We start from the raw sequence: 20,925 nt of genomic DNA on the forward strand, positions 1-20,925 counted from the left end.
GAGGTAGGGAGAAAAAGACTGTTTTTAAGATTATACCTTCTGTTGTTTTCCTGAAAGGCCTTCTAGCTTCTCTTTTGGGGGAGCCTCACCCTGACTCTGAGCCACTTTGTGGAGGGTGAGCAGTCTCCCAACATCTGTCAAGACCATGGTGTTGGTCAGAGACACAACCCTGTGATCAGGAGCGGAGTGGAGCCTGAGGGAGGGGCCGTGGTCCCAAGGTGTGGCACCCCAGGAAGAGTGACATCTCTTCTGCCAAGATCAGGAATCAGACCAAGAGCCCGGGAGGATGCTCCCACAGCCCCTACCAGCCGAGGGGGCCTCCCCTGTGGCTGAGGGGTGAACACAAGGCCATACCAACAGTTTTGGTCAGTGAACTCAGTTCAGCCCAGTTACTGAGAACCCTGATCATTCCTTCCGAGCACAAAGTCATTCAGGCTTCTCAAACAATAAGTCTTGGGCTTTTGGTTTCCGGGGACAGCAGGACAGAAAGATGATGAAACACAAAGAGCAAGGAGAGGTATTAATGAAACCAATTTTCCTACCCAAAGGTTATTAATTTGAAAGGTTATTAATTCCCAGCAAAGGGCAATGATTTTTCACAATGATGACAGAATGAAATGCATCATATTTTATTAAAAGGAGAAGTGAGGGAGAATCTGAGTAACTTCTCTGAGATAATGAAGAAAATTTCTGGCACTGAGAGAGGCTTTCCCAAGTTCACAGACTGTCTGAGCTTGTCCTCATTCATGCAAGTGTAATCCCAGATGGTGCTCGCATCTCTTTGCATGTACTACTCCCCTGGCGTCCACGTCAGAAGCCAGGGTGTCATCTTACACTATTTTAGCAGCTATTTAATCAGTCCAAAGCTTCAGGTTCCCAAATATCCCTAGAAGCCAGTGCCTTAGCTCAGGTGCACACTGTTTCTTGCTTGGTTTATTGCCACAGCTTCCTAAATGGTCTCTCTATTTTTACTCTCACCTCCCTCCCTCCCACTGCTGCTCAAAGACTCTTTCTAGAAGAGAAGTGACTATCATACCCGTCAGTGACTTTAAGATTCTTGGTATTGCAGCCAAGGCCATCACCTGAATGACAACCCTGATCCCTCAAATTCTCCCCTCTTTACGCTCTCCTGCTGTCCCAGGCTGCCTGCAGTTCCCCCCTTGCCATTTCACTTCCCTGCAGCTTTACACTCTCACTTCCCTCTCTGCTGTTCCTCTGTGAACTCTGGCCCATCTGTTACAGTGGTGCTCAAACGTCACCCCCTCCAGGAAGCCTTCTCCTCTAGCCAGAGGTAATTACCACCTCTGCTGCCAGCACCTTGCTGGTCCGCTGATCCTAAGGTCAATTGTTTCGATGCATGCTGTTTTCTCCACCAGGCTGTGTACTCACGGAGGACAAACCTGAGGTGCTCAATAACTGCTTAGCGTGTGATGTGATATTCTGTGGGGTCTAGGTCTCAGATCAAAGGCTATCATTCGATTTGTCAGCCATTTATGCATTGGGACTCAAGGTAAATAATTTTCTTTTATCTAGTGATTGAATAGCTTTGTCTTCCTTCATTTCAGGATAGGTGACTTGAATGCTAAAAAGACTATATAAAATAAAATAGGGATAGATATAATACCCATCTTGTGAAGTCATTGCAAGGAATAAAAAAAGTGATATTTGTAAAGACCTTAGAATAATGCCTGGCACATAATTATTACCCATGTAAGAGTATGTTGCTAAAATAAATGTGGCTCAGAGCCTCCAGCATCTTGTATTTTTGATCCATGAAATTCTTTCTGCAAAAAAGTATCCCAATTGCCCTCATAGGACCAATTCTGTCTTATGTTTATTTCCTCTGGATTTAGCTGGGAGAATCAGCTCTGGCCTCAGTGCCTGGGACTTTGAGCTATTCAGGAGAGTCCCAGGGAAAAGCAATTGTTAGATGGACAGGCTCATAAACACCTGGACTGGGCTGGGCTTTCCCTTTTCTTCCTTGGGCTTGGCTCACTTTTAGCATGTGTGTGAGTGAGGAAGTTGTATATATGTTAATTCATTCATTTAGTTTCTCAACAAACACTTATTCAGTTCAGTTCAGTTCAGTCACTCAGTCATGTCTGACTCTTTGCGACCCCGTGAATCATAGCACGCCAGGCCTCCCTGTCCATCACCAACTCCCGGAGTTCACTCAGACTCCCATCCATCGAGTCAGTGATGCCATCCAGCCATCTCATCCTCTGTTGTCCCCTCCTCCTCCTGCCCCCAATCCCTCCCAGCATCAGGGTCTATTCCAATGAGTCAGCTCTTCGCATGAGGTGGCCAAAGTATTGGAGTTTCAGCTTTAGCATCAGTCCTTCCAAAGAACACCCAGGACTGACCTCCTTTAGGATGGACTGGCTGGATCTCCTTGCAGTCCAAGGGACTCTCAAGAGTCTTCTCCAACACCATAGTTCAAAAGCATCAATTCTTCGGTGCTCAGTCTTCTTCACAGTCCAACTTTCACATCCATACATGACCATTGGAAAAACCATAGCCTTGACTAGACAGACCTTTGTTGGCAAAGTAATGTCTCTGCTTTTTAATATGCTATCTAGGTTGGTCATAACTTTCCTTCCAAGGAGTAAGCGTCTTTTAATTTCATGGCTGCAGTCACCATCTGCAGTGATTTTGGAGCCCCCCAAAATAAAGTCTGATGCAGTTTCCACTGTTTCCCCATCTATTTCCCATGAAGTGATGGGACCAGATGCCATGATCTTAGTATTCTGAATGTTGAGTTTTAAGCCAACATTTTCACTCTCCTCTTTCACTTTCATCAAGAGGATCTTTAATTCTTATTTGCTTTTTGCCATAAGGGTGGTGTCATCCGTGTATCTGAGGTTATTGATATTTCTCCTGGCAATCTTGATTCCAGCTTGTGCTTCCTCCAGCCCAGCATTTCACATGATGTACTCTGCTTATAACCGAAATAAGCAGGGTGACAATATACAGCCTTGACGTACTCCTTTCCCAATTTGGAACTAGTCTGTTGTTCCATGTCCAGTTCTAACTGTTGCTTCTTGACCTGCATACATATTTCTCAGGAGTCAGGTTAGGTGGTCCGGTATTCCTGTCTCTTTCAGAATTTTCCACAGTTTATTGTGATCCACACAGTCAAAGGCTTTGGCATAGTCAATAAAGCAAAAGTAAGATGTTTTTCTGGAACTTTCTTGCTTTTTCGATGATTCAGCAGATGTTGGCAATTTGATCTCTGGTTCCTCTGGCTTTTCTAAATCCGGCTTGAACGTCTGGAAGTTCATGGTTCATGTATTGCTGAAGCCTGGCTTGGAGAATTTTGAGCATTACTTTGCTAGTGTGTGAGATGAGTGCAATTGTGAGGTAGTTTGAACATTCTTTGGCGTTGCCTTTCTTTGGGATTGGAGTGAAAACTGACCTTTTCCACGCTGAGTTTTCCAAATTTGCTGGCATATTGAGTGAAGCACTTTCACAGCATCATCTTTTAGGATTTGAAATAGCTCAACTGGAATTCTGTCACCTCCACTAGCTTTGTTCATAGTGATGCTTCCTAAGACCCACTTGACTTTGCATTCCAGGATGTCTGGCTGTAGGTGAGTGATCACACCATCGTGGTTATCTGGGTCATGAAGATCTTTTTTGTATATTTCTTCTGTGTATTCTTGCCACTTCTCCTTAATATCTTCTGCTTCTTCTAGGTCCATACCGTTTCTGTCCTTTATCGTGCTCATCTTTGCATGAAATGTTCCCTTGGTATCTCTGATTTTCTTGAGATCTCTAGTCTTTCCCATTCTATTGTTTTCCTCTATTTCTTTGCATTGATCACTGAGGAAGGCTTTCTTATCTCTCCTTACCATTCTTGAGAACTCTGCATTCAAATGGGCATATCTTTCCTTTTCTCCTTTGTCTTTAGGTTCTCTTTTTTCCTCAGAGAAAGAAATGCAAAAAGGCAAAATGGTTGTCTGATGAGGCCTTACAAATAGCTAAGAAAGGATGCGCTACTATGACTCAAACTCAGAAGTATATACCCAAAATCTCTCTCCTAGCCCTTGACCCGGAACACAACCAACTCTTGACTGGGCTTCTTTGCCTGAAGGCCTTTTGACACTACAGACTGAGTGAGGCCAAACTGGATTTATTTTCTTTCCTTCCAACTCATTCTTCTTCCTTCCTTTCTACATTTTGTGGTTCATGACACCATCTGTCGTCCATGCTTCTGCTCAAACTAGAAAGTTTATGAGCTGCCCTGGAATACCTCCTCTGTCCCCTTGGTGATCCATTAGGGTCACCAAATTCAGAGGACACAGTCTCAGGATTATTTTGTTAGGGTTGCTTCCTGACAATCCTCACAGTAGTTTTTGTATTGTGATATTGTAATAGACTCTTAACTGTTTTTTTTTTTTTTTTGTGGAATTAATACATATTCATTGTAGATAAACAATCTGAAAAATGCTGAAATGAATAATCTCCTTACTCAGAAAAACACACAAGTCATATTTGGAGTATTATATTTCCTTTCAACCTTTTCTTATAGAGGTATTTGTTCCATAGATGTTTATTTGGAGTGTCTATAGCTGAGATCATATGATGTGAAAGGTTTTTTAAAATTAATTAATTAATTTTTTGCTTGCACTGGGTCTTCATTGTGGTATGTGAGCTTCTCATTGCAGCAGCCTCTTTTGTTGCAGAGCGTGGGCTCTAGGACAAGAAGGCTTCAGTAGCTGTGGCTATTGGGCCCTGTGTGTGGGGGGTTCAGTTGTCATGGCACACAGGCTTAGTTGCCCTGCGGCATGTAGGATCTTCCCCTACCAGGGATTGAACCCATGTCCCTTGCATTGGCAGGTGGACCCTTAACCAGTGGACTACCAGGGAAGTCACGTGAATGGTTATATATCCGTTTTTACCCATCATGATTATTTTCTTACAGCATTAAACATTCTTTAGAAATATGCTTGGAAAGTAGCATTGTTTGTTTCATTATTGTGGGACATTTAGGTTGTTTCCAGTTTACTTTTTTTTGTTCCTGTTACTAACAATGTTCTGATGACCATCTTTATACATAAATCTTTGTCTGAATCTATGAGTATTATTTTAGTAAAGATTCCCCAATGGAGGGACTTCCCTGTACTCCCAATGCTAAGATTCTGCACTCCCCATGCTGGAGGCTCAGATTTAATCCCTGGTCAGGGACCTAGATCCCGCATGTTGCAATTAAGAGTTTGTATGCTGCAGCTGAAGATCCCACATGCTACAACTAAAGATCCAGCATGCTGCAACTAAAACCCGGAGCAGCCAAATAAATTTAAAAAAGGAAAAAAAAAACCCACGATTCCCCAAAGTAGAATCATTGGCTTCTTCAGTTCAGTTCAGTCGCTCAGTTGTGTCCGACTCTTTACGACCCCATGAGTCGCAGCACGCCAGGCCTCCCTGTCCATCACCAACTCCCGGAGTTCACTCAGACTCACATCCATCCATCGAGTCAGTGATGCCATCCAGCCATCTCATCCTCTGTCGTCCCCTCCTCCTCCTGCCCCCAATCCCTCCCAGCATCAGAGTCTTTTCCATTGAGTCAACTCTTCGCATGAGGTGGCCAAAGTACTGGAGTTTTAGCTTTAGCATCATTCCTTCCAAAGAAATCCCAGGGCTGATCTCCTTCAGAATGGACTGGTTGGATTTCCTTGCCGTCCAAGGGACTCTCAAGAGTCTTCTCCAACACCACAGTTCAAAAGCATCAATTCTTCGGCGCTCAGCCTTCTTCACAGTCCAACTCTCACATCCATACATGATCACAGGAAAAACCATAGCCTTGACTAGATGGACTTTAGTCGGCAAAGTAACGTCTCTGCTTTTGAATATGCTGTCTAGGTTGGTCATAACTTTTCTTCCAAGGAGTATCTGATTTATATCTCTTTATATAGGCATATGCATCCAAGTTGATAGTCAGCACTTTTTAAAGCTAATATTTACTGAGTGCCTTCTCTGTGCCAGGCACTTTTCCAACAGTCTTATTTGTATGAACTCATTTCAGCCTCACAACTCATGAGTAAATGGTTAGGAAGTTTGGTGATTTCATTATGTGTGAGGAAATTTGTCCTCATTATATTGGAGAGGAACTTAACCTCCTTCAGGCATGTCTTCTGAAATCGTTATTTTCTCGTGTCTTTAGAATAGATAAAGCCACACCGGTGATAAGCTGGGGATGAGGTTGTGATTTTGAGAGGGAGAGTGTTAACAAAGGCAGACAGTCAAAGCCTTCCGAGGGAGTCAGCCCCTGTGACCTGGAGAGCAAACTGAGGGGCTGGAGAGGCTTGGGGCTGTTTCCCTGGGACACTGGGTTCCCGGAGCAGCAAAACAGCTCCAGAATTAGAAGGAGAGGCTGGGTGCAGCCACCACAGTTCCAATATTATCTGTCTTACAGCAAGTGATTTCTCTGTTCCTAAGTCAGCTCCCAGGTTCAAGTGTTCCTAAAATTTCATATAAGAGTTTATTATTTCTTTTTGTTTTGGTGGGGGGAAGGACGTCGTTAGGTGGATGACTGCAGGCAACTGAGCTGGCTTAGGGCAGAAGCTACGATTCTACAGTAAAAACCCCTGATAGGAGTCAGGGTCTGTCTTCTGCCATGATGCCTGAGCTGGGTGCTTCTGCTCCCTTCCATGTTTGTCGAGCACGTGTATATTGGCTGGTGTTGGGGACACATGTGTATAAGATGGGAGCCGCAAGGATGAATGTGCCCCTCCCCCACCACAGAATTGTTTGTGAAATTTCTTCACATTCATTATTTAAATGGCTAACTGTGTATCTCTGCATTGTGTGTGTGTGTGTGTGTCCGTGCGCGTGCGAGATTTCACTTGGTTAACATACTGAAAATATTCGCAGACCTGGGGCTAGTGGGAGGGGTTCTCTGGAAGATCTTGACTTCATGATTACCCTGAACGTCCTCTGGGCCATATCCTCTGCTTAGGATGGAACAAACCTATGAGATGAACGTAGCCACAGCTCTGCCCGTGGATGTTGTGGTCAGACCTGTGATCTGTATATGGGCAACACTGACTTCAGAATTTCTAGGACAACAGCAGGATGGAAAAACCTGAATGAGAATGTTTTCACTGCTGTGCCCTTCCAGATTCAGCTGCTGTTGCTGACCTTTGATGATAAGCAGATTCTGCCCAAGGCTTCTCCTTCTGCCAAAGGTGTGAGCAGTGCTTCTCTCATGCCTGCCATCTTGAATTTTGCAATGACTTAAATATCCCATGTTCCCATTTACTTAAAATCTTAAAAATATTTCTGTGCCTGAATTTTTCAGTTTAGTTACTGATATAGTAGTTATATAGCACAGTACAATTACTAATCTTGGTGGCCTCCCCCAGCTAATGTGACACCCCAGCATTCAGTTCAGTTCAGTCGCTCAGTCGTGTCCTACTCTTTGCGACCCCATGAATCACAGCACGCCAGGCCTCCCTGTCCATCACCAACTCCCGGAGTTCACTCAAAGTCATGTCCATCGAGTTGGTGATGCCATCCAGCCATCTCATTCTCTGTCGTCCCCTTGTCCTCCTGCCCCCAATCCCTCCCAGCATCAGAGCCTTTTCCAATGAGTCAACTCTTTGCATGAGGTGGCCAAAGTGTTGGAGTTTCAGCTTTAGTATCAGTCCTTCCAATGTACACCCAGGACTGATTTCCTTTAGGATGGACTCCTTGGATCTCCTAGGTTGGATCTCCTTGCAGTCCAAGGGACTCTCAAGAGTTTTCTCCAACACCACAGTTCAAAAGCATCAATTCTTCAGTGCTCAGCCTTCTTCACAGTCCAACTCTCACATCCATACATGACCACTGGAAAAACCATAGCCTTGACTAGACGGACCTTTGTTGGCAAAGTAGTATCTCTGCTTTTGAATATGCTGTCTAGGTTGGTCATAACTTTCTTTCCAAGGAGTAAGTGTCTTTTAATTTCGTGGCTGCAGTCACTGTCTGCAGTGATTTTGGAGCCCCCCAAAATAAAGTCTGACACTGTTTCCACTGTTTCCCCATCTATTTCCCATGAAGTGATGGGACCAGATGCCATGATCTTAGTTTTCTGAATGCTGAGCTTTAAGCCAACTTTTTCACTCTCCTCTTTCACTTTCATCAAGAGGCTTTTGAGTTCCTCTTCACTTTCTGCCATAAGGGTGGTGTCATCTGCGCTTCTGAGGTTATTGATATTTCTCCTGGCAATCTTGATTCCAGCTTGTGCTTCTTCCAGCCCAGCATTTCTCATGATGTACTCTGCATGTAAGTTAAATAAGCAGGGTGACAATATACAGGCTTGACGTACTCCTTTTCCTATTTGGAACCAGTCTGTCATTCCATGTCCAGTTCTAACTGTTGCTTCCTGACCTGCATAAAGGTTTCTCAAGAGGCAGGTCAGGCGGTCTGGTATTCCTATCTCTTGAAGAATTTTCCACAGTTTATTGTGATCCACACAGTCAAAGGCTTTGGCATAGTCATTACTGCACTGTAACATTGAACCCAAAGGACCCCACACATAAATTGCTCCTATGAGGTACTTGAAATGGCTGGGGTAACTTTTCAGGTCATTAGAGTATTGTTTTTTTATTTTTTAATTTACTTTTTTAAATTTTATTTTTTATTGAAGTGTAGTTAAATTACAGTGTTGTGTTAATTACTGCTGTACAGCAAAGTGACTCAGTTATACATATATTTTTTTCATATTTTTTTCCATTATGGTTTATCACAGGATATTGACTCTATTTCCCTGTAGAATATTGTTTTGAACTCAGCAGACATTCATAAGTTTGCCTTAAATGAATTTATTTTTATTGGGTAGGCCAAAAATGTTGTTAGAGATTTTATGTTACATCATATGGAAAAATCTGAACAAACTTTTTGGCCAGCTCTATAGCAGGTCTTCAAAAAAGCTTTGAAATCTAGAGCTGCTGAGGTAAGTTATTACATTTTAGAGGTTGCCCTCTTCCCATCCTCTTTTGCATTCCTGTTTCACCTGTTCTTTTTGAGTCTTTGTTTTTGCTTTTTACTCTTCACCATTTTTCTGTCATGTAAGATGATGAAATGAGAGATGGAAGGAAAACCATTTTCACAGGTCTAATGTATTCTGTTTTCTTTGTCTACTCTGCCTGATTTTGCTGGCTATCCTGTAGTCTCAGATTATAGCTTCTCCTTTTGTGGATTCCCGGAAAGAAAGTAAATAGAGGCTGTGTTTTCTTGCTGAAAAGTGTCTTTTCTCCCCCTTCCAAACTTTCTTCTTAGCCTGTACTTCCTTGGAACTCTGGCTTGAATCAGATTTTTTTTTTCTTTCAAGAAATCTGATTATGAAAGAGTATGCCATTCAGAAAATCTTCCATTTGTACTGGAATCCTCTGGGGGTAATGGGGCTTACTTCCCTAAGGTGGTTCCAAAGTCACAGGTATATTCCACTCCGGATTGGTTTGAGGTAGGGTAGCCAATTATTCTGTCAAACCAGGATGAGCTGGACACCTTACTTAGCTCAAGGGCAATTGAGTGAAGAGAGACGAGGCAGTAAAAATTGCTCTTCCTATTGCTGATCATTCTGAGAGTTTCTGTGTAACAGCCTGATCTTTGCTTTTGGGCAACTTATATCCAGGTGAGAAAAGAAGAGAGATTTCCGGCTCCTTTCTATTCTGGCCCCGTGGATGGAAGAGACCCGAGAAGAACGCCATCCTGTACGTGGCTTGTGACTGCACAGAGACCGTGTGCTGCGGAGAGATGATGAAGAGTTTAGCAGTCTGGGCTCTGGGCTCAGATGACCCAGCTCTGCTGCTTGCTAGCTGCATGGCCTTGGGTTATTTGCTTAACCTCTTTGTACCTCCCTTATAAAATGGGACTAGCAGTAGTCAGTCCTATCTCACGATAGAGGAGCTTGGTGGGCTATAGTCCATGGGGTCGCAAGAGTTGGACTCAACTTTTTCAACTTAATGACTAAACCACCACCACCACCACCACCACAGAAGTAATCTCCTAGTCCTAATCTCACCCTAAGATTATTGTGAGTTATGGATTAAAATATATTGTTTTAAAACAATTTGAAGGAAAGATTTATGGATTTCCTCTCTGATGCATGGTCTGTTCTCAGTTACAAGACCACATAATCAAAGGAAGAATAGATTCAGCCTGGAAAATTTACATTTACTTATTGACAAAGGTGTCAGCTTATTTTTGTGGAGGGGTGTTTTTCAAAGGTAGGAGTATCAACACTTCTACTAGGCCATATTTTAGCAGATTATACTTGATAAAGATGAATGGCTTTAACCATTATGAATTAGCCTCAAACTTTTGTCCTGGAATGAATCCTAATGCTGAGAAAGGTCTTTGAGAACTTTCTAGACATAGAAAGCTCATAATGTGTGAATCTCAGTGGTGTGTTGATGCCAATTGTGTGCACCTCTTCTCAACTCTCCATGTTCAGGGACTTAATATTGGTAGTTTGAAATTGGCCATATGGGAATATTTACACCATGGAAGTTGGCTACATTTCAAGGTGTGTGTGTGTTTGTTTTTGAGAGAACATCAGTTAAAAAACAAGCTCACCACTGGGTGAGATCTTAGTCCACAAATCTTGAGTGGCAAGCAGCACATTCCTTTATTTTCTTTTGCTCAGCTTAAATGAAGCATTGAATCCCTATCATGTGTGGTTTGGGTGGAGTCCATTTATCCCAATTTTGGGCAAAGGACTCTCTGAACTAGTAATTTTTTATATCCGTTCCAGCCGCTAAGAAGTCCAGTCCCATTTGACATAGTCCCTTCAGAAATTCCACTTTTTGGAGTTGTACTTTAGGGATGGGAAGCCCTGTGAGGCAGGGGGCACCACACCACCTCCTCCCTTAAGAGCGTCATGGAATCTCTGGTTGGGTTCTTGCTACCTGGGGACACACCAGCCCTTATCCTCTCCCAGTCAGGGAGTTAAGCATCCTTTCACTTTCTCATCTTTTGGGGATACTTATAGTTATCTTTTTGATGAGTTTAGGTTTTTACAAAACGTAAGAACGTATATTAGACTCAAGTGTCTCATGTTCTCAGTCCTGAAAATACCTCTGGGAACTTCCCTGGCTGTCCAGTGCTTAAGACTGAGCTTTCACTGTAGGGAGCATAGGTTTGATCCCTAATCGGGGATCTAGGATCCCACATACCTCGAGGCATGCCCCCTCTAAAAACATTAAAAAACCTCTAAACCAAGTAATGGTGGTGGTAGGAAAATACATTCAAAACAATAATATCTCAATAAATTGTTCTAGTATTTAAAGATGAGGAAGTTGAGACTCAGAGAGGCAAACTGACCATTTTGAGATTATAGAGCTAGTGAAGGACAAAGAGGAGATTGAACACAGGGCTTCTGCCCCTAGGCCAGCTTCTTCCCACAATAACACTCCTCTTCAGAGGAGACCCAGGTAATCCCTGATAGATTGTCTCTGCTCTGTCTGCTGCTGATGGTCATGCAGGCGGTCAAGGTCTGCTGAGGGTTTGCTCTGCGTCTGATACTTTCCTAGCCTCGCGCATACTTTATTTTCCTTTGTACCTGCTCAGGTATGCCAGTACTGCACCTACCCTTGTATTCTCAGCTCCACAGGAAGAGTAGACCCGGGATAGCTTTTCCAAACAGACCTTGGGCCGGTAGCTTAAATAGAAGAAGAGAACACAAATCCTTCTTCTTGATTTGGCTTCCCAATGGCATGGCTTTGGTGTTCTATTCATTCATTTCTTCACTTTACTCATTCATTCTATCTACCAACACTTCCATAGTACCTATTCTGTGCCGGGCATTTTCCTACAAACGAAACTTGCCTTCAGCTAAATTGTTTCTGGAGCAAGTATTGGGTTCTTTCCTATTCTTTAAAAAGCATATTTGTTGCACAAAAGTGGTGTAACAGTAGAAAACAAGTTTTAAAAAATAGACTCTTATTCTTATCACCCTAATTGACTGACCTTTTATTTTCCCATGTTTGTATTCTCTCAGTTCAGTTCAGTTCAGTCGCTCAGTCGTGTCAGACTCTTTGTGACCCTATGAATCGCAGCACGCCAGGCCTCCCTGTCTATCAGCAACTCCCGGAGTTCACTCAGATTCACGTCCATCGAGTCAGTGATGCCATCCAGCCATCTCATCCTCTGTTGTCCCCTTCTCCTCCTGCCCCCAATCCCTCCCAGCATCAGGGTCTTTTCCAATGAGTCAACTCTTCGAATGAGGTGGCCAAAGTACTGGAGTTTCAGCTTTAGCATCATTCCTTCCAAAGAAATCCCAGGGCTGATCTCCTTCAGAATGGGTTGGTTGGATCTCCTTGCAGTCCAAGGGACTCTCAAGAGTCTTCTCCAACACCACAGTTCAAAAGCATCAATTCTTCGGTGCTCAGCCTTCTTCACAGTCCAACACTCACATCCGTACATGACCACAGGAAAAACCATAGCCTTGACTAGACGGATCTTAGTCAGCAAAGTAATGTCTCTGCTTTTGAATATGCTATCTAGGTTGGTCATAACTTTTCTTCCAAGGAGTCACCGTCTGCAGTGATTTTGGAGCCCCCCAAAATAAAGTCTGATGCAGTTTCCACTGTTTCCCCATCTATTTCCCATGAAGTGATGGGACCAGATGCCATGATCTTAGTTTTCTGAATGCTGAGCTTTAAGCCAACTTTTTCACTCTCTTCTTTCACTTTCATCAAGAGGCTTTTTAGTTCCTCTTCAGTTTCTGCCATAAGGGTGGTGTCATCTGCATATCTGAGGTGATTGATATTTCTCCTGGCAATCTTGATTCCAGCTTGTGCTTCTTCCAGTCCAGCGTTTCTCATGATGTACTCTGCATAGAAGTTAAGTAAGCAGGGTGACAATATACAGGCTTGACGTACTCCTTTTCCTATTTGGAACCAGTCTGTTGTTTCATTTCCAGTTCTCACTGTTGCTTCCTGACTTGCATACAGATTTCTCAAGAGGCAGGTCAGGTGGTCTGGTATGCCCATCTCTCTCAGAATTTTCCACAGTTTATTGTAACCCACACAGTCAAAGGCTTTGGGATAGTCAATAAAGCAGAAATAGATGTTTTTCTGGAACTCTCTTGCTTTTTCCATGATCCAGTGGATGTTGGCAATTTGATCTCTGGTTCCTCTGCCTTTTCTAAAACCAGCTTGAACATCAGGAAGTTCACAGTTCACATATTGCTGAAGCCTGGCTTGGAGAATTTTGAGCATTACTTTACTAGTGTGTGAGATGAGTGCAATTATGTGGTAGTTTGAGCATTCTTTGGCATTGCCTTTCTTTGGGATTGGAATGAAAACTGACGTTTTCCCGTCCTGTGGCCACTGCTGAGGTTTCCAAATTTGCTGGCATATTGAGTGCAGCACTTTCACAGCATCATCTTTCAGGACTGGAAACAGCTCAACTGGAATTCCATCACCTCCACTAGCTTTGTTCAAAGTGATGCTTTCTAAGGCCCACTTGACTTCACATTCCAGGATGTCTGGCTCTAGATGAGTGATCACACCATCGTGATTATCCGGGTCGTGAAGATCTTTTTTGTACAGTTCTTCTGTGTATTCTTGCCACCTCTTCTTAATATCTTCTGCTTCTGTTAGGTCCATACATTTTCTGTCCTTTATGGAGCCCATCTTTGCATGAAATGTTCCCTTGGTATCTCTGATTTTCTTGAAGAGATCTCTAGTCTTTCCCATTCTGTTCTTTTCCTCTATTTCTTTGCATTGACCACTGAGGAAGGCTTTCTTATCTCTCGTTGCTCTTCTTTGGATCTCTGCATTCAGATGCTTATATTTTTCCTTTTCTCCTTTGCTTTTGGCTTCTCTTCTTTTCACAGCTATTTGTAGGGCCTCCCCAGACAGCCATTTTGCTTTTTTGCATTTCTTTTCCATGGGGATGGTCTTGATCCCTGTCTCCTGTACAATGTCACGAATCAGAAGCAAATAACGTTTTTAATATAGCTGTGCAGATATAACTGCTTTTTAAAATTTCACATTATGTAATAAACATCTTTCCATATCCCTACAGTATTCATACTCATCATTTTTAAAGGCTGAGTAACATTCCACGGAGGAAATGCTTTGTAATTTATGTATCCATTTCCCAATCTGAGATGAGCACTGTGTTTTCAGCTTTCACCTTTGTAACAGAGCAGCAATGAACTTCACACAGAGAGCTTTTCTTTTCAAATAGTTATTCCCATGAGGATGAATTACCTGGTGTAGGATTACTCGGTTAAATGGTTGGATCATTTTGCTGACATGGGAGCTGAAGTAATCTTCCAAGTCCCCCAGAGGTGTAATTGTAATTATTACCCACCCAGAGAATCCATAAAACCCAAAAGTTCTCATTAAGGTATGATGCGGTGCTGGAGGAATTGGTAAGGCTGGTGAAAGGGCTATTTATGTGGCTATCATTTACTTTTTGCTGATAACTTGGAATTCTATATTTTATCCCACCCCCATAACACCTATGTGAGTAGATGCTATCTCCAATGAAACTGGGTCTCAGAGAAGATAAGTATCTTGACCAAGGTCACACAGGAAGTAGTTGAGGGGAGCCTCATTCTGAGAGCGGCTCCTGTACTTACTTGGCTGTGACGGGTCTTGGTTGTATCCTGTGGGATCTTTGGTTGTGGTACACAGGCTCTCTAGTTGCAGCACCTGGGATGTCTAGTTGTGACACATAGGCTTAGTTGCTCTGCGGCACGTGGGATCTTAGTTCCCTGACCAGGGATTGAACCCATGCACTGCAAGGTGGACTCTCAACCATTGGTCCACCAGGGAAGTCCCTGGAGAGTGGCTCTCTTGCACACTAGGAAGTTAAATTACCCACTGGGACAGACCCATAAATCTCCTTTGCGAGGCCTTTCAGCACCCCATGGGAGGCTTGCCAGCCACGAGGTCCCTGAAATCAGTCTTCACAATTGCATTCCTATGGTCTAGAGTGTGGCTGTGTTGAATTGTGTTTATGGTGACTCAGAAGAGAGCTCAGAGTCTGATATGAAGCTATTTCACATGAGATAAGCAACTGAACATGACCTCGCCATCTGTTGTATAGACAATGTGACTTTAGACACAGAACCACCTCACTTATATTTAACTACTGGTGGACTATGTGTGTTGGCAGATCTCCATAGGTCCTGGTTTCTCATTAACTCATCCTGCTTGACCTTGAGCAAGTCATTTAATTTTCTAGACCTTGATTTCCTCATCTGGAAAATGAGGACATAGGACCAGCCAGCTCTGATGTCTCCATGGTGGTACAGTGAGATGTCCTTGGTATTTTGAGTTCAGCTGGACCAGGGTTCTAGACCTGGCTTTCCCCCAAAACCAGTTGGGCCTCAGTTTCCACCTCTGGAAAACCAGAAGGTTGGGCGAAGCTTTCAGGGTCCCTCTGGTTCTGAGATGTGTGACTCCTAAGAGTGCCCTATCTCTGACTTTCAGCAAATAAAAGATATCAGAGTTTTTGAGACCAGGGCTAATCAGGCAAAAAGAAAAGGGAAAGTCAGAACAGGGGTGACCTGGGGACACCTGAATCTGTTCTCACAGGAATGCTGGCCTCTCCTGCCCTGGAATCTGAGCCTGACACTTTGCAAAGATAAACACTGGCAGCATGAGGAAAGCATTAACCATTTACTTGGTCAAACAGCCCCAGGGTTACTCTGTAAGGCAAAAATAAACCATGGGTGGGGGAATGTGAACTGAAGCGCATGGGATAGAAAATCCTAAAGACTGCATCAAAAAACTAATAAATGAATTCAGTAGAGTTTCAAGATACAAAATCATCATGCAAAAATCAGTTGCATTTGTATACACTAACAATGAACTATCTGAAAACAAAAGCAAACCAATCTTGTTCAATACAATCCCTATCAAAATAACCAAGGCATTTTTCACAGAAATAAAAAAGGTTCTAGAGCTTATGTTGTTGTTGTTCAGTCACTAAGTTGTGTCCAGCTCTTTGTGACCCTGTGGACTGCAGCGTGCCAGGCTCCTGTCTTCCTCTATCTCCTGGAGTTTGCTCAGATTCATGTCCATTGAGTCAGTGATGCTGTCTAACCATGTCATCCTCTGTTGCCCCCTTCTCCTTTTGCCTTCAGTATTTCCCAGCATCAGGGTCTTTTCCAGTGAGTCAGCTCTTAGCATCTAAAATTCATATAGAACCACAAAAGAACCTGAATAGCCAAAGCAATCTTGAGAAGGAATGAAGCTTGAGGTGTCATGCATCCTGATTTCAAACTATATTATAAAACAATAGTAATCAAAACAGTATGGTGTTGGCATAAAAGTAGATACACAGACCAATGAACAGAATTAAAAACCCAGAGACACGTATATGCCTTTACTGACCTCGGGTTCAGGGGCCCTTGACTTCAGCTATTGAACAAGTCAGGGCATTAGGCTCCTTCCCATGAGATCTTCAGTGGTCTGAAAGAGTAAGGGTGGGTGCCACAGAGAGCATCCCAAGTGGGCAGCTTCCTCTCTGGTAGGACTGGGCTCAGCAAACGGCAAACTGGTTGGTGTCATGGGAAGCCCAAGTTTGAGGAATTCTATGGAAAAAAGCCTACCTAGAGCATGAAAGCCAGGTAGAGAAGGAGGTTCTGGTACCCAGAGGACTCAGCTGGCTCAGCTCTGGAAGGGGTGGGTGGAGGGGGTGAAGAGGAAAGTAGTTGCGTCTCAGTCAGGAAGCTTCTTCCAGGGACTCTTTGAGGCCTTTCAGAGAACGACACATCCCCAGCAGCCAGGCCATCTGGGCTGGTGCTCTTGGAGCGCTGGGAGCAAGGATATTTTAGATGTGTCAAAAGAGACGAATGTTGGAAAGTGCCATCGGCATCTCTGGGAACTCGCACTTCACACTGGCAGCTGAGATGTGCCAGGCTTTTTGGAAGCAATTGAACTCTGGAGGAAATTGGGAAGTTTTTAAAGCAGGCAGCTTCTGCTTGCCATCTCGGATGTGGGTGGCAAATGAGGTGGGCTCTTCAAGTGGACACAGAACCACGAAATCAGTGCGGATGGGGCTGGCATGTGTGAGGGCCTGAGGTCTTGGCAGAAAGCAGTGGCATTCACAGAGGCCAGCAGGAAGGAGCAGAAGCATAAAGAAACAGAAGGGCACAAGCAGGGGCCCGGGGCTGGAGTTGGTAGGGCTCGCTGCCCACAGCACTGGGGCTGCAAGACTGGCCTATGAAGTGCTGTCCACCAGGACTGAGCAGGGGCAGCAGCTAGAGCCTGTTGGAGGCTGGAAGTGAGCTTGGGGCCTTTGCCCAGCTCAAGGCTGAAACAAGGCTCCAGTGTGTCTGGATTTGAAAACTTCCCAGGGAATGTGTTACTAGAATGCCACATCTACCCTGGAGATAATGCATTTTCAGAGGAGGGTATCTTGCTATTCTGTTTTCAGTATGACCTTTGTTTTGTATGTAGTGTTATTGCTTCTCTGCATCTGCAGGAAGATGGCTCATGCCAGGCTTTTTGGGGAGCCAAGGAGTGGAGGAAGCTGAGGTGGTGACCACTCAGGACCATTACCTGCCAGAAGAAGGAGGGTGGGATCACCCCCATAAGGGGCTGCCATCAGGCCTGTAGGGCTAGGCTTAGGCAGGTCCTGAGGAGGAAGGAGAGTAGGGAGGAGATGTCTTGGATGTGCACCACTGGGGTCCTGGGAGTGGTGATGCAGGAAGGGCTCGGCCTATCTATCTTCTGCAGAAGGACAACTGGGGGGTGTGGGGAAAGCAACAGGGACGGATGGGGAGGCTTGTTTCAGCTCTACCTACCCCCAGGTGTTCTCCAGAGAAGACCCAACAACTCTCTTTTCTGATTATTGTCATCTGTTTTCCCCCACGACTCCCACAACCAGGAGAGAAGGGAGGTAGAGTTCACGGTCATCTTTGTCATCATCACCACCATTATCATCACCATCAATACTTAGACTTCTTATATAACCTGCTCAAGTTGTCGAGGACTGAACTTGACTTTCCACCTCCTACCTCCAACCAGCTTTTGCTGCTTAGGAGCCCCCAGCAACCCTGCCAGCTCCTACCTCCATGACTTCACTCTCACCGTTCCCTCTGCTGGGAGTTCTCTCTCCCCTTCTTACACTTCAACCCTCACCTTGGAAGGAATGAGAATGTGTCACAGTCAGCCAACAGTGGGAGAGAGGGAAGGGTAAAGGCAGCGGCTCTACACTGTGTCCCTTCTAATACTAGTAGTGCCATTCTGGATAAGAGCTGCTCAGCTACTAACACGTCATCCTCACCTCTGTCTACTCTCTAGGAATGAGCTGGGAAAAAAGACGCTAGTAGATAAGAAGAAAGTTCCAGACATTCTTTGGAATCATAAATAGTCCTTTGTTCTGTCTTCAACTCAAAGTCCTCCAGATCCCAAATCATCCCTTTCTCTCTGCTCTCCTCTTTTGCTATTCCTCATTTATTTCAAGCCTCACAATTCAGTTTTTAAAAACTGCCTTTGTGAAGCCTGTTCTCATATGGAAATTTGTTGAGATGTTAACAGGGGCTGTGGGGGAAAGAGTTCTGTAGCCAAATGAATTTGGGAGATGTGGTATTGAGCAACATGAATCAGGCTTCCTGTTGGCCGGAGACGTTAAGACGCTACTTCCTGTGCATTTAACCTCCAGAAGGGACAAATGGTGTGCTGTGATTCTCCAACTCGATTACTGTCAACCTTTGAACAGTGTGGGGGATTGGGGTGCCAACACCCTGCACAGTGGAAACTCTGTCCTGCTTTCTCTACCTCAAAAACAAAGGGGGAGATAAATGACTCACCCAGGGGCAGGAAGCTGAAGCAGTTTAGATAGAATCAGGACTCAAACCCTAGACCTTTTGAGTCCATATTGTGATCTCTAATTGAATACAAACTTCCCCCATATTTAGTTAATTTAAAGATCTGTAAAATAGGTACAGGTACTATATTAATGGGAAAAAATTCACATGTAAGTGGACGTGCACAGTTCAAGCCCACTTAATGCAGATCGGTGTTGCTTAAGCATCAGCTATGCTTTGGAGTAGGGGTAAGTCGCCCCTGTCCCCTGCCCCCATACCTCTTTGTGGCCGAACATTTCTGGGACTGATATCTCATGGGACACACTGGAGGAAATTCCGTTTGAGAAGTGTTTTCCGTTGTGCCTGTATCCTGTAGAGCTGCACGCACACTCATCTGTGTCTGGAAGCTGCTCTGGCTTCCCTCATGGCTCAGCAGTAAAGAATCTGCCTGTAATGCAGGAGACCCAGGTTTGATCCCTGGGTCAGGAAGATCCCTTGGAGAAGGAAATGGCAACCCACTGCAGTATTCTTGCCTGGAGAATCCCATGGAGAGAGGAATCTGGTGGGCTATAGTCCATGGGGTTGCAAAAGTGTTGGACAAGAGTGGAGTGAGTGACAACAAGCTACTCTAGTGAAGTCAAGGGAAATACCTGCCTTGTGATGGTTGTTAACCTGAGGCGCTATGAGGGACATGGCCAAGTCCTGGTATTCCTGGTAACTGATGAGCCAACCTGAAGTCAACTCCCCTACAGATGGTAACCTCCTCTTCTTGTGGCTGTTGAGTTGCTAAGTCCTGTCTGTCTCCTTTGTGACCGTAGCCCGCCAGGCTCCTCTATCCATGGGATTTTCCAGGCAAGAGTACTGGAGTGGGTTGCTATTTCCTTCTCCAGGGGATCTTCCTGACCCAGGAATCGAACCCATGTTCTCCTGCTTGGCAGGAGGATTGTTTACTGCTGAGTCACCAGGGAAGCCCAGCCTCCTTCTCTCCTGAGTAGCAAACATTGCTGCCTTGTCTTGTCTGTTGCAGGCTGTACACAGTGTAGGTATTGTTCCAGGACCTGCAGGCCTGCGGGGCACAGCCCCACAGGAAGGTATACTGGTCTTCTCAGACATTGGTTATGGGTTGTGATGCTAGAACGTGAGACCCACACCACATCTGTTGCAGTCATTGCTATGATATTCTCATTACTTAGAGATGACCGCTGTCCTTCATCTTTTGGTGTATTTCCTTGCAGCTTTTTCCATGCAGATATGTCATATAGGATTTTACTTATGTGTTTTCTTAAAGTCCAGAGGGCCTGTGAATTAAAATTGTGGAATAAATAGAAAGGAGGACCCTTTAGAAAACCCAGTATTTTACCTGGCTGAGAAATGACTTAAGAAAAAAAAAAGACCAAATGTAATGGTTTTTAAATTGTGTTCCTAGGATCCTAAGCCCGAGGGGCCTTTGGGGGTACTTTGGGGGCTGCTGTGGGTGAGTGGGAAGGGGATGCAGAATCTGAGAGGGTAGGTTCCTGATGTCCACCTCTGTTTTAACCCAAACAATGCTGCTTTCAGGTTTTTTTTCTGGAAGTCATTTTAAGGAGGGCTTCCATGGCTAACATATATTCATAAACCACAATCACTCACCTAACAGATTAAAATAAAACAAAAACTGTGGTGCAGAAATGTTAAAACACATATAAACTACTCAGGCATCTGGATAATGGATCCAGCATCCAAGTTTCCTGACACACCATTTAATGCTCTTTCTATATAATCTTGTGTTTATTTCCTATGGACTGAACCACTTTTCAAAGAGAAGAATAAAAGACAGCAAGAGCACATAGTGACAAGGATATTGGGGTAAATCTACCAAGAAGCAGCTGGGGGAAAGGTACAGAACGATCCCATCTGCTCCTCATTTCATCTGTTTCATAGCAGTTCTTCTAATTCAAGCTCTTAAAACGTAAAGAAACGGATGATAAGAGCCAGGGCTGCTTCTCCCAAGAATGACTCATAAGGGGACACAGTACAATACCCCTGTCTCCAGCGGAATGAACTATTTGATCAGAAATGCTGTGTTCTGTAAATATTCAGTCTATTGATGAAGATCTCTGTAGACAGGGGCAGAGCCTAACTACGCCTCCTGAGAGAGTTCAGGAGGAGCTAAAGAAGACAGAATC

The 20,925-nt window shown here is 44.2% G+C and overlaps 1 protein-coding gene across 1 annotated transcript in view; it reads right to left on the bottom strand.

Annotated features, from left to right (window-relative positions):
* The window catches only part of LIPC (lipase C, hepatic type), a 166,983-nt gene that overhangs the window by 30,793 nt on the left and 115,265 nt on the right, over window positions 1-20,925 (bottom strand). The window lies entirely within an intron of this gene.

The sequence above is a fragment of the Budorcas taxicolor genome, chromosome 10 (assembly GCF_023091745.1).
Source record: "Budorcas taxicolor isolate Tak-1 chromosome 10, Takin1.1, whole genome shotgun sequence".
In the NCBI taxonomy this organism is placed as follows: Eukaryota; Metazoa; Chordata; class Mammalia; order Artiodactyla; family Bovidae; genus Budorcas; species Budorcas taxicolor.